Here is a 17,308-nt window from a genome sequence, read left to right on the forward strand (position 1 = left end):
GCAGACCACTACACCACGAAGGCACGCTAATAAAGCAGGAGAAATAAATATATACTCTACATTTTGAAGGGCGACTGGGGTTTTAGCGGATCCATTCGCCAAATCCTGGTGGTGAAGAATCATCATTTATCACCTTTCATTTCGGGCGCTGCTGTAGAGTCATTAGGTTTTTTTTGGAAGCAGGAAAGATGAAAAATGAGCAACGCCTTCGTCGGGAATCGAATCGCGGATCTCTGGAATACGCGAACAGCGTGCAGACCACCGCACCACTAAGGCATGCCAAGAAGGCGGGAGAAATACCTTATAACCCTTCTTCTTAGTTGCAAATCGCAACACTTATTTTACAATTAGATTTCCTGCAAAATTTAAAAGCTTTGATTTGCTTTAAATGGAAAACAGAGACGTTTAATATTTTCATAAGTGCTACCCCAATAATTATTTTATTATGGAAATGCAATAAAACAGTTAAACAATACAAGGGTTACACACTATTAATTAAATATATATGCATTTATGAATCACTATTACACTACTTTAGAGAGCACGACATTGAGACGATAGGTTACTTACAGATGGCATACCTTGCCTCCGATGTGTAATTTGCAAAAATTTTCAAGATAAAGCTGAAGATTACAAAGACTACACAATTTATCTTTAATTATTTCCTTTAATGTTCATCATATCTACCTACTACTAAATTTTTCCTAGTCACACCATTGAAGTGAAAATTAGGCTCATGGCGACGTTTCTTATTACAAAACAGGCCTTGTAAAAAGTGTAAAGTATTGAATTATTGAAAATTCTTATATTTGCTTTCAAAACTAACTTCATAAACAGCAACATTTTATAGATTTAGTAGAATTAACACAGTGATGAAATCACGTAGAAGTTAGAGACGTTGATGAAAAGAAAATTTCTAAGACATTTTTTTTTAAAGAGTTTCATTCAAAGTTTTTTTTTGCATTCATTATTTTTTATACGCTATTCAAGGTATTCAACGTTTTAGTTTATTATTAAAAATTTACGTGAATAAAACTAATACATACCCATTGACTGTCTTCCATTCGGATTAGGAACAGTTAGTTTTTCCCGAAAGCAAAGAGAGACTGAAATACTACGCCGTTGATGAAGCTCAGAGTTAGTTCCTTATTAGATTATCTTTTAGGGGCTTCTCTAGAAAGGGTAAAAAAAATTAGAAAGGCTCGCGATCGCAAAAAGAAATAAATCTGCATCATAATTTCATTTATTTTTTACAGCACCTTAAATGTCAAATGTAAAACGAAAGCTTCCAATTTCTTTTTTTAGTTAGAAACAAAAAAATCCTTTTTTTATTTTAAAATCCTTAATTTTATTTTAATTAATTACATTTCCGTTACAATAATATAGCAAAAAAATTTAATTTCACTTTTTTTAAATACGTGTTTGAGCTGGTGAAGCTAATAGCAAACTTCGGCTAATTTCTACTTTAAGATGAGATTAGACTTCTAAGGAGTTATCACGATCCCTCGTCTGTGCTCTTGTGGTGTAAGGATACACACATGTAGTTAGTAAATCGAAGTTAGTAAAGTCAATCGAAGTTAGAAGTCACATGTAGTTTGTAAGTCGAAGATCGCTAGCTTAACACGCTGAGCGAGGCCCCGAATTTGCTGTCCTTTCCGTTCAGCTGGCAGCGAGCTAAGCCGTATTTTTGTTTAGAATGTTTCAATACATTTCATTAAAACTAAATTTGATCACATTTCATTGATACTATATTTATTTTTTAACTTTAATACTGTCGGTCCTGCGGACCGACGCCAGCCGAACGAAAATTCCAGTGCCGGTCCCCAGGGACCGACGCTGGCCACATGGAAAGTTCACTGCTGGTTCCCAGGGGCCGGCGCCGCGCTCAACGTGTTAAATCCTAGAGAAGGCAGACTTGAGTTTTCAAGTTTCCAAATGCGAAGCGTCTAACAATTTCTACAGATAGAACTTTCGTTCGAATATGGCTGTGATCTGACTGTATAAATGAACACTAGCCTTTTCACTTTGTAGAGAGATATATTCCTGTTATGAGCCATGATGAAGAGCTCACTCTACTTAGAAAACCTCTAACTGAGTAAAGTGTAACTGAGTGAGGGTGGCTTCGACTGCAGCTGAGATCTGTGAGTAGAATTCTCTTAAGGTGGAAGCCAACTTATAACTTAATGCCACAAATTATGGGAAGAAGAAGGAACTTAGCAACAATTGGTTTGTTGCTAACTTTGCCAGGACTGCTATTCCTTCTAATTGTCTTGAGAAACATCTAGTAATCCTGAATGGGAACAGGGAGCTTACTCAAGCTATGTTCGTGTGTGCGTGGAAGAGACAACACAAATGAGATGGGTTAACTTTACCCTTTTTTCTCACAACGTACAGGCGCTCCCGCACTTAGGGATAAAGAGACCAACAGGTCTAAAACGTAGAAAATAAGAAATACAGTATCTTTACTAAGTAAGAACTAAACTTAAATGCTTTACAGAGAATATTAACGCGAAGATTGGCCTTTTGACACTACTACTTCAGCAGGAACTACGTTCTGGCCTTAAAGGCAGACATGAACTGACTGAAAAGCACGCGCGAGGCAGGGCAGCTTGAAGGCTATTCTCCTCTCTCGGCTAGAAGCCATTTCTTAAATTCCTAAACAGTTTACAACCCCATTAGCATAAACAATTCCTACTCGCGCTTATTCTGGCCGGAAGTGGAAAATAAGAGACGATAGCAAAGTTTTAAAATAAAATAAACGTTAGTAAAACTTAAAATCCTTATAACTTGACGGCATTCTGAAAGTTTCCGATTAACGCATTTTTGAGCCCCAGGAGTGATTTTTTCTAGAAGCTTCCAAAAGTGATGGGAAGACATATAAACATAGCTATGGAACAATAAATTAGTTAATTCAGAGTTTCAGCTCAGATTCAGGTTTTAGACTTGTATTGAGGTTTGCAATGTGAGTTATTTTGGTGATATGAGATATTTTTGCAGGTAAAAATTGTTGTTCTCCTTCAGATAATTATAGCTGTCAACCTTGTTGTATGATGAATGATTTCTTCTATAAATACCAGTTTTTTCCTTTTCATCTGACGCAGTTATTAAGGGTAACGAGGCGAACCCGTAGTTCACGATCATTTCCAGACGAATTCCATGTAGCAAAAATGTTTAGTTTTTTTAAGACCTTCACAATAAAGTTCAATAAAGCATGCTTGCAAAATTAGGTTTTGCCTTTTCCCCCAAATTTATATAGAAGTTATGGTTTTTTGAGAAGCTTAATCTGGGAATAGCTTCACATTCTCTTCACTCGTAGTTGCGGTTAGCAGGAATCTGCTTTTAATTGTTATATATATATGTATATACATTTAAATAACCTGTTGACAGGAAGCTTGCTTAAGCAATTATATCAAAGCTGCAATAACCTAAGAGAATCCCGTTCCATATGGAGAAAATCGAAATCGTGAAAGCATCCAAGCAGTCGGTCCGTTCTCCTTGACAGGAACCAAGGTCGAACCTCTAGTGTTCAGCGATCCTATCCACTCGGCCACTGGAGGTCCCTAGAATAATTGAAGTTTTAATGTATACGTACATAATGTGCTAGTAAACTGCTTTAGCAAAACAAGGCAAGTGATCAAAACGAGTGATATTCGCAAAGGAGCCACCCACAAAGTGTTAGTAAAGCATAAGGTTGAACTTTCATCAGCGAAAAAAATAATCATAAATGGCAGAATCCTATTCATATCAGAGAACGACTCAAAGTGGATGCTTAAAATGGCTCAAAGCTACTCAAAGTATTGAGGATAAGGTACGCTTTTAAAGAACAACTTTTGTTTTGGCTGGGTTTCTAATGAACCTTGTTGAACCAGTCAGCTGTCCCGGTCGGTGCTGTTTTCTTTCATTGGATATTAATATAGGGCAAATGATAGACTGTGCAGACATTCTGGATTCGTGAAAAGTGATAACTTATACTTGTTGCACATTTCCTTCGCGATAACTTTTACTCCTTTAGTATTATTTTATTGTTTATACTTGGTATAATTTTTTTACTCTGGAACTGCAGTATCGAATGTGCTTCATAACATTAGCTGGTTGAACTTTCCTCTTCTGTGCATATATATATATATAATTTAAAGTAAAGTAGTAAAAACATACATACATAGTGGAAACAAATATAATTTTATAACCTAGGAATAAATATAGTTCATTATATATATATCTGTGTGTGTATGTGTGTGCAGAATGAGTTGAATTAACCTAGGCAAAAAACAGGTTGACTACATATTCATTTCCTTTGTTTGCTTCACGTGGAAAGATTGCAAAACTGTGTTCCATTCATAACGTTAATATGAGCCAGTTTCCGGTTTCTAACCCCTTCGTGGAGAATTTAATCCTTCTCGAAGGCATCTTTCACGTTAAGAAGATAACATACTAAACATTGCCATAGTAGGGAAAAAATCCTTCTTTCTGCTTTAATTATCCTTATAACAATGAACAACAATAATAAGTTTTACTATAACAATATCGCCCCCCCCCCGAGAAAATGTGCTTCTCATGGTGGACCGCCTTTCTCTAGCGCTTATTTAAAGCTCCTCTCATTTATATATATTATCATCAGAGTTAAATTAAACACTGAGCAAAGTAAGCACGTGCTTAGGGCACCAAAAGGAGCAGGTACCACAAATGATCCTTAGGGCTCAAGCAAAATGGGCATCACAAGAATTTTTACTTCCGGTTTTGCCATGGAATGTATGCAGAAGTTAGACCTAAATCGAGTGAGAGAGAAAAAGGAGGGACTGACATAAATGCAGATGGGAGCACCAAAATCTTTAAATGAATAGAGCCTTTAAAAGTCTTAACCCAACACAGGTTAAGCCTAAGGTCTGCAGCTAATAACCACCATCTGAGATTTGACTTCTAGTATTTCTGAGATGAAACTCGAGACTTTTATCATTCGCATGGAAGGAATATTAATTCGAAATGTTTATATGTACCTCTTTTCCCTTGCTCCAGTCACATGGAAGGACTTTCAAACGATAGATTTTATATACTGCTGCTTTGCATAAACATTGTAGAGTAATTAGGGTATTAACTAACTTAGGGTAACTCTAACCTGGACTTCTGAAATACGCTCCGAGTGTGCTAACGCTACAACCACGAAGGTTAGAATGGAGGGAGATAATATTTTATATACTCCCCCTTTATAAAGGGCAACTGTGGATTAGGGGACTTAAGCGCCAAATCCTGGCGGTGAAGAATCACCATCCACGACCTTTTTGTTCGGATGAAACTATAAAGTACTTCGGATTTTTGATGCGTGAAAAAATGATGATGTGAAAAATATGCAATGCCCTTACCAAGACTCCAACCTGGGTCTCTCGAATACGAGCCGAGTGTGCTACTTTTACCCCAAGAAGGCATGCAGAAGGAAGAGAGAAAATACTTTATATACTCCCCCTTTATAAAGGGTGACTGGGGATTAGGGAACCCAATCGCCAAATCCGGGCTGCGAAGAATCATCATTCACCACCTTTTTAGTTCAAAATAATCATTAGATTATTTTGAAGCATGAGACATGAAAAATGAGCAATGCCCTCACCGGGACTCGAACCTCGACTTCTCGAATACCAAGAAGGCATGCAGAAAGGAGATAGAAAATATCTTACAACAGGATGCTCAAAAACATCCAAACCGAACACGAAATTGGATCTTACACATTCGATATTTACTAATTGCTTTAACTAAACACCATAACAAGTGTAGGATATATTACGAAAAGAGTCAGCGATCTAATTACTGAATATGCTACTTCGAAATTGGCTTGAATAGTACGCTATTGTCCAGAATATTCTCATAGACATTCAACACAGCTTAAAATACTTTAATTGTTCAGCCGTATTTCCAGCAGCTAAAATAAACTCTAAATATTAAATCGTTTATTAAACCTGTAAATTGCAAGAGAAAAATTTATTAAATCTAAATGTTAACAACATTAAAAGAGACATAAGTGTTATCTAATTAAGAAAATGTTTTCATTCTTTTCTCTTAAGACACTTAGAATCTCGTTCACACTTTTTCTTAAAATTCCACAAAATCGAGTTATCTAAATTATAGTTGATAGTAAAAGGAAAGTTCACATCTTATAGAATAAAGCTTTACAATTATATAGTTATATTTAACTACGTATCTAAAGACATTTCAATATTTAGATATGTTAAGCATAAAAATAATCATTCGATCCATTGTTAGCAAAATGATAAGCTATTCATTTATTATGGACATGTGATACCATTGAGTAGCAAGAAAAGGTAATCTCGAGCAGTGCATCAGATGGATCAGCGAATGTTTTCAAGATATCACGGTGAGATCATTTTTTTTACACTAATGAATATTACTTGTTTCACGTGAAGTAAGAAAAAAGGATATCAAAAGTATCTCTCCCAATTTACTTTTTAGAAAAGATGTAGAATTCTTTCCTAACAGTATTAAAGTTTCAATACAGCCTTAAAAATGCTTAGAACTATATGAATGTAACATGATTTGAAATATATAGGGCATTTGAGGCTCATTTTGAGAATACACTTCTTCAGTTTTACTATTGGCTTTTGGAACATATTACTAGGATTCTAGGAAGATGATCCTTTTGAATTGAGACTGACATAACTGTGCCAATCTTGAATGCTATCTTCTTTTGATAAGTGATAGAAATTACATATAAATTAAATACGTTTTAGGTGTTTTTCTATTGCGTTAAAAGTAAGGTACACTGTGGGGGAAAAAAGAGGGGGGGCATTTCCTATATCTCCCGTTCTACTGGGCCGATTGACGAAATTCAACTTGCATTTTTCATTTCTCGAAAGCGCGACTTAGGATATGTATTCGATTTATATATAGGATTATTCTAATATAGGTATTTTGACACAAAATAGGACTTTTTCTGAAATAACATACCAATTTTATTCCATACTTCTATTCTACGACTCAAATTCTACCAAACTGCCAAGTTTTGTAAAAATCGCACGAGTACTTTTGTAAAAATTAGCTTTCAAAAGTTTAGCTCCTCAATTTTTATTAAGCTCCTGAATTTGATATATATTTATTGATATCTCATTTTTATTAAACTTATTTGATTTTTGCTTTCATATTTCGAAATTTAGGTTTATTCCGAATAAAATTCGCCTATTTTTCATGATTTATTTTAAAATTTGTACTTTTAAATAATTTTTATAAATTTTTCGGAAAACAATTTAAATTATAATTTATAAAAGTTTTGCCATCATCTTAAAGTAAATGTATTTCTAACTATACCTGCAAAAGATTACAGTTTTTTATTCAGTATTTTCTAAGATATACGTAAATTTACATTTCGGCGCGTTTTGAAATTTGGCGTATTTACTATAAGCGATAATAACGAAAATGTGGTTTACGCACTTTGTTATAATTTATTTGAAAGTATGAACAATGATTTTTTTCCCGTTCGTGGACAGTGAAGAAAAAGGAAAGGAAAATAGATTGCTATAAATTAAGAAGTCCGCCAAGTGAATTATTCTTGGTGCAAACTGAAAAAATTCGCCAAGATATATTTTTAAATTTCTCCATAAATTTCTCACCAAAAATGGCAAAATTTAATATCTAGGCATAAGTTGTGACGTAGAATCGAAATATGGAAAAAAATGCAATGTTATTTCCGAAAAAGTTCGATCTTGTTAGAACAAAATTATATACAAAATCTAATATATATCCCAAGTCGCGTTTTCGAGACATGAAAAACGCAATTTGAATTTCGTTAATTAGCCTAGTAGAACGAGAGACATTGAATTGTCCCCCCTTTTTTTCACCGTAGCGTACATTTTCAAATTGAAAACATTAACTAAGTTAATAATGAGGAAAATAATTTTTTGTGATTTTAAGCAAATGAAGAAATTTAACATAAAAATGTGCACGAATAAATGTGAGATTTATTGCTTACTGTGTTTCCTTGAAGCTCAATCCTATTTAATTAAAAGACTGTTACTTCTGCTAACATATCCGGTGCAAATTGCAGTGCTACGCTTGGAAGTTGGATTGTTTAATTTAAAGAATAGTTCTCGATCTCGTAGCCTGCCTTTCTACACTTCAGACAAAACCAAACGAGAAGCTACATCATTTACGAGGTTTACTATGGAGGAAAATTTTAGCAGCTGCTAAGATTTTCAAATTTAGTCGCGACTTAATGTAACCAATAGTTTTGCTTTCGAATAATGGAAGTTTCGATTTTTGTCAAAGCAATGCTGTTTTCTTTTTACTTCTTTATGTATGACAACATATCAGCCTTCCCCACCCCAAGCGGTATAGTGTTTAATGACGCTGACTGCCATACGGGCCTCGGTTCGACTTCCGGAGAAGGCATTAATGTTTATAAGAGTATAGTGTCTATGCTGCTAAGGGGCTGTCAAATACAAGCCAGCCGAAAGCCTTCTTGAGTGATTGGTGGTGGGTGAAGAGGGGCAGAGGACTCAAATTGCGCCCTTCCCGGGGTGTTCTCCTTCAAATACATATACAACTTATGGTGTTCTGCCCACTTAAGTTCTGGTGATCCGCCCACTTATACTTGCACCTGCATAACATATCGGATACATTCATTTATGCTGAATTTTAAAGATTTGTAGGTATATCCTGCAAAATGGATTCAAGAAGTTTTATAAATTTTCATGAAGGAAAGTCGGATATTTCATGTTTGGCAAATGAGGATTTCACATTAATAACATGCTTAATGGATATAAAGAAATCTTATTGCTTGAAGAATTGAAAAAACGGAGAGAACTAAGTTTAAGAATGAAGCGGTAAAGAACTGAAGAATTTAAGTGCCATGAATTAGGATAAATAAATATTTAAAAGTTTAAAAGATTTTTTTTTTAAAATTAAAAAGTTATTGATGGTTTTTTTACTTTAAAATAAAGAGGGGGGGGGCATTTCCTATATCTCCCGTTCTACTGGGCCGATTGACGAAATTCAACTTGCATTTTTCATGTCTCGAAAGTGCGACTTAGGATATGTATTCGATTTATATATAGGATTATTCTAATATAGGTATTTTGACACAAAATAGGACTTTTTCTGAAATAACATACCAATTTTATTCCATACTTCTATTCTACGACTCAAATTCTACCAAACTGCCAAGTTTTGTAATAATCGCACGAGTACTTTTGTAAAAATTAGCTTTCAAAAGTTTAGCTCCTCAATTTTTATTAATCTCCTGAATTTGATATATATTTATTAATATCTCATTTTTAAATTAATAAAATTATCTGTTGCCACATGTTCTATTCAAATACTATGATATATTTATAACGATGTATAGAAGAAATTATACAAATAAAAAAGAAACAGTTGTGGCGAAGGTTAGTTTCTTTAGATTGGCAACAAATCCACTATTCTGCGAAGCTTAAAATGTAAACAAATAGGGCTACTATGGTAAAATAAATTAGGCTTAGCCACACTTAAACAACTTTTAAATCGTTGATAATTCTAAAAATATTGCATGCAGGTTAACTAAAGCCATAAAAAATTAACTGGATGATAAGAACAACATAATTCAATCATTTTTAAAGCAACAAATGCGCAATTTACCAACATGGTATAAGAAAAAAAAATTGAGTTCACGGAGCCGAGTAACGGAGTGGGTATATGTATACATATATTTATTTACTTTGCAGAGTTGCAATTAAATTTCTGCAACTTTAAAAAGACGGTGACGATTATTGATTTTTTATACGTATATTTAAATAGCATCATTGAATAATCACACAAATGCGTGTGCATAAATTTAGTACCTTAAAGTTAGGCGAAATTGGACTTCAGTTTGAATAATAATTTATCTAATTAAACGCTTTTATAAATTTTCAAAGATGATTTGACCCATTACTGTGGCATTGCTAAAGTCTGGAAATACTTTTAGTTCGTCCTGGGGCCTATTCCCAGAAGATGAATGGGGGTAAAATCATGGACGCTTCGTGGTTTTTTTTTGGTGAGGCCGATTGTTACTGCAAAGGGAGGTGCACATCTACATGTTATAGCAGACATGTATACAAAATTTCAACGTTCTGAGGCTACTCGTTTTTGACTTATGCGAGATACATACATACATACTGTAATATTTTGTTATTTAACAAATAATTATATTTATTATTCAAGTGGCAACGCCATATTTGTATGATGTAACCTTTGCTTAGTAACGTAAGAAATTGCTTAAAATGAGGATTCTGAAGTTTTACCAGCTAGGAGATGAATAAAAAATTTGTAACTAAAAGATTGTATTCAAAATTATCTATCTCCGTAAACTAAAAATAAAATTTATGTTTTACTAAGAAGATTATCTGTTATTTTGTCAATTATTGCAAAATACATTACAATACATACGCACATACGTACGTACAGACGCCACGAAAAAATCTCTTCTTCAGAATCCATTTTAAATCAGTTTGATAATTTTTTAGGGGAAAATAGAGTCTTTTATTCTGTCCTTACGTACAGATGTCACGCAAAAACATCGTTAAATTGCCTTTTTTCATTGAAATATGGTACCTGGACTTTTTCGTGATTACAAGGAAGTAAGACTTCGTACAAGAAAGTAAAAATTGTCATTCGAGTTTATTGTCATTCGAGTTTAACTGCACAAACAGGAGGAAGTGAAATCGTCCACCGTAACTTCCCACTGGGAAAATCACCTCTCACATTTTTCGGAAGTCAAATTTATTGCTCATGTTAATTTGCTCCTCGATTTGAATTCCCTCGAAACTTCCGAAACTTTTCTCTTTCCTATGAATGACACAGCTTCTACTCTATTCCTGTCACGGTTCATTCCAAGCCCTGAAATTCTGCTTCCGATTACGCATCAGATGTCCTCGAGTAGGTTTGCAAGATTCACCTCAAATGGTGGCAGTAGCATAAAGCTTTCATAAAGGCTGGAATAAGTTCCGAAGGAATTGCAGTCAGCGATAAATTACATAGTTGTTGGTTTCAAATTATTTTGCTGAATTTATTCAATTTTTAACGACTATCTTATAAGGTATTTTCTCCCTCCTTTCTGCATGTCTTCGTGGTGTAACGGTAGCTCACTCGGGCGTATTCGTGAGATCTCTGTGAGGGCATTGTATATTTTTCATACCTCCAGCTTCAAAAAATCCTAATGACTGCCGAACAATGGCACTCGAACTAAAAAAATGGGTTGGATAATGATTCTTCAATACCAGAATTTGGCAAACGGGTCACCTAATTCACAGTCACCCTTTAAAAGGGGGGAGTAAATAAGGTATTTTCTCCCTCCTTTCTGCATGTCTTCCGGGTGTAACGGTAGCATACTCGGCGAATATTCGAGAGGTCCAGGTTCGAGTCCCGGCGAGGGCATTGCACACTTTTCATCTATTTACTCCTGCTTTAAAATAGCCTAATGTTTATACATTCTTAAATATTAGTTCATATACCCTTATGACAAGGAAGAAATTCTTTGTGTTTTCCAGAGTTGCAATTAAATTTCTGCAACTTTAAAAAGACGGTGACGATTATTGATTTTTTATACGTATATTTAAATAGCATCATTGAATAATCACACAAATGCGTGTGCATAAATTTAGTACCTTAAAGTTAGGCGAAATTGGACTTCAGTTTGAATAATAATTTATCTAATTAAACGCTTTTATAAATTTTCAAAGATGATTTGACCCATTACTGTGGCATTGCTAAAGTCTGGAAATACTTTTCCTGGGGCCTATTCCTCCTGGGGCCTATTCCGAGAAGATGAATGGGGGTAAAATCATGGACGCTTCGTGGTTTTTTTTCCATGTTTATATGTAGATCGAACAAGTTTATAAAAGGCCATTCTTCTCTTTAGACATAATAAGAGTTCTCGTGAGCTTTGTAATAACTAAATACTCTTCTTTAAAGCAAACTCTCTCTTTAAATTAGTAATAATAAGAATTATAAATTCTCTAGACTTTAGTTTATGAGTTATTAATTTTTATTAATAAAGATCGTTCTGTTATTAAGAGTTTTCCTGTCAAATCCCTTCACAAGTATGATTTTGTCTTTTTCTTCTTCTTGTTATTCTATAAGGTATTTCTCCCACCTTCTTAGCATGCCTTCGTGGTGTAGTGATCAGCACCCTCGGCGCGTTTTCGAGAGGTCTGTGATTCGAGTCCCGGCGAGGGAATTGCTCATTTTTCATAACTCCTGCTTTAAAAAAAAAAAAAAAAAAAAATTGAACCACAGACCTGTCGAAAACGCGCTGAGCGTGCTGTCCACTACATTACGAAGGCATGCTAAGAAGGTGGTCGAAATACCTTATGTACTCCCCCTTTTAAAGGGAGACTGGACATTAGGGAACCCAATCGCCAAATCTTGGTGGTGGATTAATCCTCCCTTTAAAAGGGGGAGTACATAAGGTATTTCGACCACCTTCTTAGCATGCCTTCGTAATGTAGTGGACAGCACGCTCAGCGCTTCTCTCACCTTCTTAGCATGCCTTCGTAGTGTAGTGATGCTTGATGTGTTTTAGAGAGGTCCAGGGTCCGAGTCCCGGCGAAGGCATTGCTCATTTTTCATGACTCCTGCTCCAAAAAAGTCCTAATGACTCTACAATTCTATCCCCTCAAATTTCACTGCTATATAGTTAGAAGAAAAATTTATGAGGAAAACTTAATTACGGAGAATTTTTAGAAAAAGATAAGTTCTTGTTTCCAGACGGGAAGCCAAAACTTAATTCACACATACTTTCTTTAATTAATGAGTTTTTTGGCATTGCCCTTTCATAAGTGCAATTTTTGAATTAGTTAATTTATTAGTTAAGGAATTACAACAAATTATTTTGAATTTAGACTTAATTTTTTTTCATTTTAGTGTCAAAAGTTCTGAAATAACCGTTTGCAATAAATAATATTAATAATATTGAGTGTGAATATCTGAACTACTTTAGTATGAAATAAATATATTTTTCTGAATGTTACTGTTACTTCGGTCTCAAAAACATTTATGCACATTTTACATATAAAGTCACGAATTTATGAGGAAAGAAGAAAGAAATCGTTAGTTTCTTCGTTAGAGAAAAAAGTGATAAAAATGGAATTTGAAAAATGAATACGGAGATATGTATTCAGAAATTTGAGTAACATTTTACAGAAATCAGGAATGTTATTTTGTAACAGTAAAATGTATTGAAAATATATAAATAGAGAAGCAGTGATTAGGTTTTAGATAGCATAAAATATTTTTAGTTCATTTTATGGCGATGTTAACTTTAAAGGTATAAATACTTAATACATTTTTAGCCCAAAGGGGCATTAGCCTAGAAAGGCTATTAGTCTCGAAGTGACATTTTATGTCCAATCACTAAAAGCGTTGAATCACTTTTCAAATAATTGCCACCAAATATTATCGCTTTTACATTTAAATATACATTTAAAGAAAATAAATAATGAAGAATTTGCATGAATGCATGTGTGTTTCTCTCATTGTGAAAACATAACGGTATCTAGAGACATCCAATTTTGAATAATGTAGTCCCCCACTCGAATATGAGCACCTGGAGGCCCGAACTTCGAATTTGTTTTATTGTATATTTCATATATTGTAAAACTTTAACGAATTTTTGATTAACAAAATCAACAATTTCAAAGCGAGCAGTGGCAACGCTGTATGGATAAAAACATTTTTATCTCCAACGATAGAGATTGTCTATCGGAAAATTCTAAAGGTATACTGATTTTAAAAATTTTTATCCGAAGGGTGACGTTAGCCCAAATGCTTTCGAAAGGTGTTTGTGTGCATAAATTGAAAAAAATCGCTCCTTTGGGCGTAATATAAAACCTAAAAGTTTTCAGATTTTCGAATTTTTTTAAAAGTAATATTTCTTTATGTATATATAAGCGGCTAAAATGTGTGTCGCCGATAGTTTGTTGTTGCCACTTGAAAAAATGAGCGCGGAAATTAACGTTTCCGCAGTTTTTAATTAATATTTCGGCCGGTTAAAGTTGTACGAAGATAAGAACGATATCGATGGATTCGGAGAATTTTTGGGAAACCGAGGATACGCGTCTGGAGTTTCAATTCGGCGCCGTTTCGTAGATATTCGAAACGGCGAAAGAAAAATGAAAGAAAAAAAAATTTGGCCCGTAGTCAAATCCCTCTAATAGGGAAAACCCAAGAAAGAAAGTGGAAAATGTAGGGAAAACGTAGGGGAAAATTAGTTTTTAATTAATATCTCAGCTAATTAAAGTCCCAAGAAGACGCGAATGGTCAAAATGGCATGTCACGGACCTTCGGAATCCAACAGTGTGCTTCGCTAAGCCCGGGAGCCAGCCGTTTCGGAGGAGATGATGTTACTTCACTCCATTATATATATGTGGCTTAAGTGTCTGTTTGTCGCCGATAGTTTATTGGTTGCTTTCGTAACTGTACTAGCCAATGGGGGTGAAGTTGCCACGGCACAGGTTTCCTATTTCAATTAAGACATAGAAAATTTCCTGTAAAACTTGCCTTTGCAATGACCATCAATAAGTCTCAGGTCCAAACGCTTAAGCGTGTTGGCATATTTTTTACCTGAGCCTGTATTTGGACTCGGCCAACTTTATGTTGAGTCAAGAGTTCGTGGAAAAAACGGATGTAAAATTAAAAATAATGGATGGTCCTCTGCAAGGCGAGCTTAAAAGTGATGGAAAGATCTATACAAGAAATGTTGTGTACAAAGAGATCTTTGACAGGTGAACTAACATTTCATTATGTAAAATACCTTTATTGATTGAGCTATAGCGGTGGCTCTTAAGAAATGTATCCCTAGTGGTTTCCTTCACTGCACTCTACTTTAAGCAATTACGTAAGTAGAAGGGGGAAACCCCGTGGGGCAGTAAGCAAAGGGGCGTCTTCGCCGACTGCCCTGGGTAATTCAGTTTAAATTAGCAGACACCTTTACACAAATCATTTTAGTTACAATTTATAATATCTAAAACAGCGGTCATTTCGTATAACCGCCGGGCTTTCTAGTTTAATCATAACAACACACAAGAAGCTATAATGTATTTAAAAATATTCATTAATTTTTCAAACAACACGATGTGATATTTAATTCCTAAGCTTAGGTCTTAGGCAGCTATTCTATTGATTACTTTCAGCTAAGATAATGCAAAAGTCTTCTGCACCTGCTGAACTGGATTTCGTTTAAATTTCTCACGTCCATCAAAATCTATCAGTTATAGCTGGCTTTTAATTCGAGCTTTTTTCAAGAATTCCAAAGGGCTCTTACATCATAATTTTTTTCTGTTCTTTCCCATTTGATTTCACTGTACAGGGGCTCTACGTTTTCGTCTGCTTTTAAGATGATTTAATTATAAAAACGTGCGCAAAATTCTGCTTCTAAAGAAAAGGCGTCCGACATCTTTCAAAATTTTTCATTTATCTTTTTTATTAAAGAATGAAAAATTTGTATGTGTATATGTATGTGTTTTGCTCGAACTAAGGAAAAACGGTGGTACCTAGAGCCATGAAATTTTGAATAAACGTATTCCTCCACTTGGATATGTGCACTTTGAAGCGTAAATCTGGTTTTCAATTTTTTAAAATTATTTTATGTCTTGAGAGAACTTATTGCAATTTTGATTAACAAAAATTAGCTGTTTAAAAACAATGTGTTGCCATTAGACAAAGTTTAAGATATTTATGCTTCAAATTTAAAGGACAAAGAGATATGTTGCCACTACCCGAAATAAAATATTTTCATCTTCCATGCGTGAGTGTGTTGCCATTCGGCAAAGCGTAAAATATTTAATATTTTTTTTTCAAATATGTTATTTTTTAACTAATTAAGCGATTTAAGTGCAGTAAACGCAGTTCTCTGCCATACTGTCTTAAAAGGTAGATTCAATAAAATATTTATGCAATTTTCCTTTTTTATAATAGCTATTTTATGTAGCTGACCTCACATGCAGATAGTTGTTATAGAAATATACAATTTACGTTTATGGGAATCTGAGACTGAATTTTGCTGAGACATACCATGTTGATCAAAGTTGTGTATTATTGCAGTAATTAGGCCATCAAAAGCAAATCGACAATAAAAACTTGGAATGGACAATACAATCAAAAGAATCGACAATACTTGGAAAATTTTCTTATTTTAAATGGGACATTAAGTCATTCGCTTCATTATACAAATGTTACAATCTTTACAAGAACCATACGTTGATCAAAGTTTTATATGCTTTGTGTATTGATTTTTTTTTCTCGAGCGAGACTGGACGTTACATATTATCAATCCAATATTATAAAAACATGACCGTACTTGCAGTGATATCCAATACTGGAAATTAGCATATTCTTTCAACACACTACGCGTATCATGGCAGGAATCTGTTACGTGCTTTATCAAGCTCATTAGTGTACTTGCTTTGAGAAATCTTTAATCATTATCTATCTGTTTCTGTATTGTACGAAAGATTTTATTTAGTAATTGGATGCAGTGCAAGTGCAACGAATATTAAACATTTTTATTTCTTTTCGTTAGTGTATGATTAGTTTATGCGATTCAGTTGTAGATCCCATCAAAAAAATTCGAATATATCATTGTTGTGAGGACGTTGATGAAGAAAACTATAAAAAAATGAATATGAGGCATAAAATTTATGCTTTAGCATTTAATTTTGGAACAGAACACCTGTATGTTTTGAAAAAACGCATACTTTCCATCTGAAGTGCCCCATTATCATACATTTGTGAAACCGCGTAAACCAGAGTCTTTGTTTAGAGAATATTTTGTAAATTCTTTTGTATAAGAAGCAAGAAGCAACTTCAACAATAAGAATTTGAACTTAATAAATTTACAGCAATAGATTTAAGTAATTGGGCAATTGTTATAAAAATATATAATTAATTAATTTCTTTCAATAAATTAGCTAAAAAGTATAATTTCGAACATAATTTTATAGCTGAATTTTTTTATTGTTGCATTATCAAGTTTTTAATGTGGTTGCAAGAGTTATTTTTAAATGACTTAACATGATAATTTTTCGCCTGCGAACCATCAATTTTTTATGCAAATTCAAGGAATCCTTTATCTGGAATTGTTTGATTTTTATAGTTCTACAGTAATTTTTTACAACGCATGAAAAATCTGCTTCTGAAACAACCAGCTGCCAAACTGTCTTAAATCTTATGTGCCTTATATATATATATATTTCGAAATATTCAATTAGTCTGAATAGCATTCTGTATTTCAAGGCACATGTTTAATACATAAAAATTTGTACACTTTTTTCCCTAGTATGTAGAATAATTATCACAA

General features: G+C 33.9%; 1 long non-coding RNA gene across 2 annotated transcripts in view; it reads right to left on the reverse strand.

Annotated features, from left to right (window-relative positions):
* Positions 1-17,308, reverse strand: part of LOC118197381 (uncharacterized) — a 68,373-nt gene that overhangs the window by 17,058 nt on the left and 34,007 nt on the right. The window contains exons 1-2 of one of the 2 annotated variants that reach the window (XR_004759581.1): positions 3,426-3,444; positions 1,047-1,173 (exon numbers count right to left, since the gene is read on the reverse strand). This is a non-coding gene — a long non-coding RNA (uncharacterized LOC118197381). Of the gene's footprint in view, positions 1-1,046; positions 1,174-3,425; positions 3,445-17,308 lie in introns of those variants that run through there. The other variant, XR_015040450.1, reaches the window with a different exon arrangement.

This window comes from Stegodyphus dumicola, chromosome 3 (assembly GCF_044657685.1).
Source record: "Stegodyphus dumicola isolate Sdum_Otavi_A_Nest chromosome 3, ASM4465768v1".
Classification (NCBI taxonomy): domain Eukaryota; kingdom Metazoa; phylum Arthropoda; class Arachnida; order Araneae; family Eresidae; genus Stegodyphus; species Stegodyphus dumicola.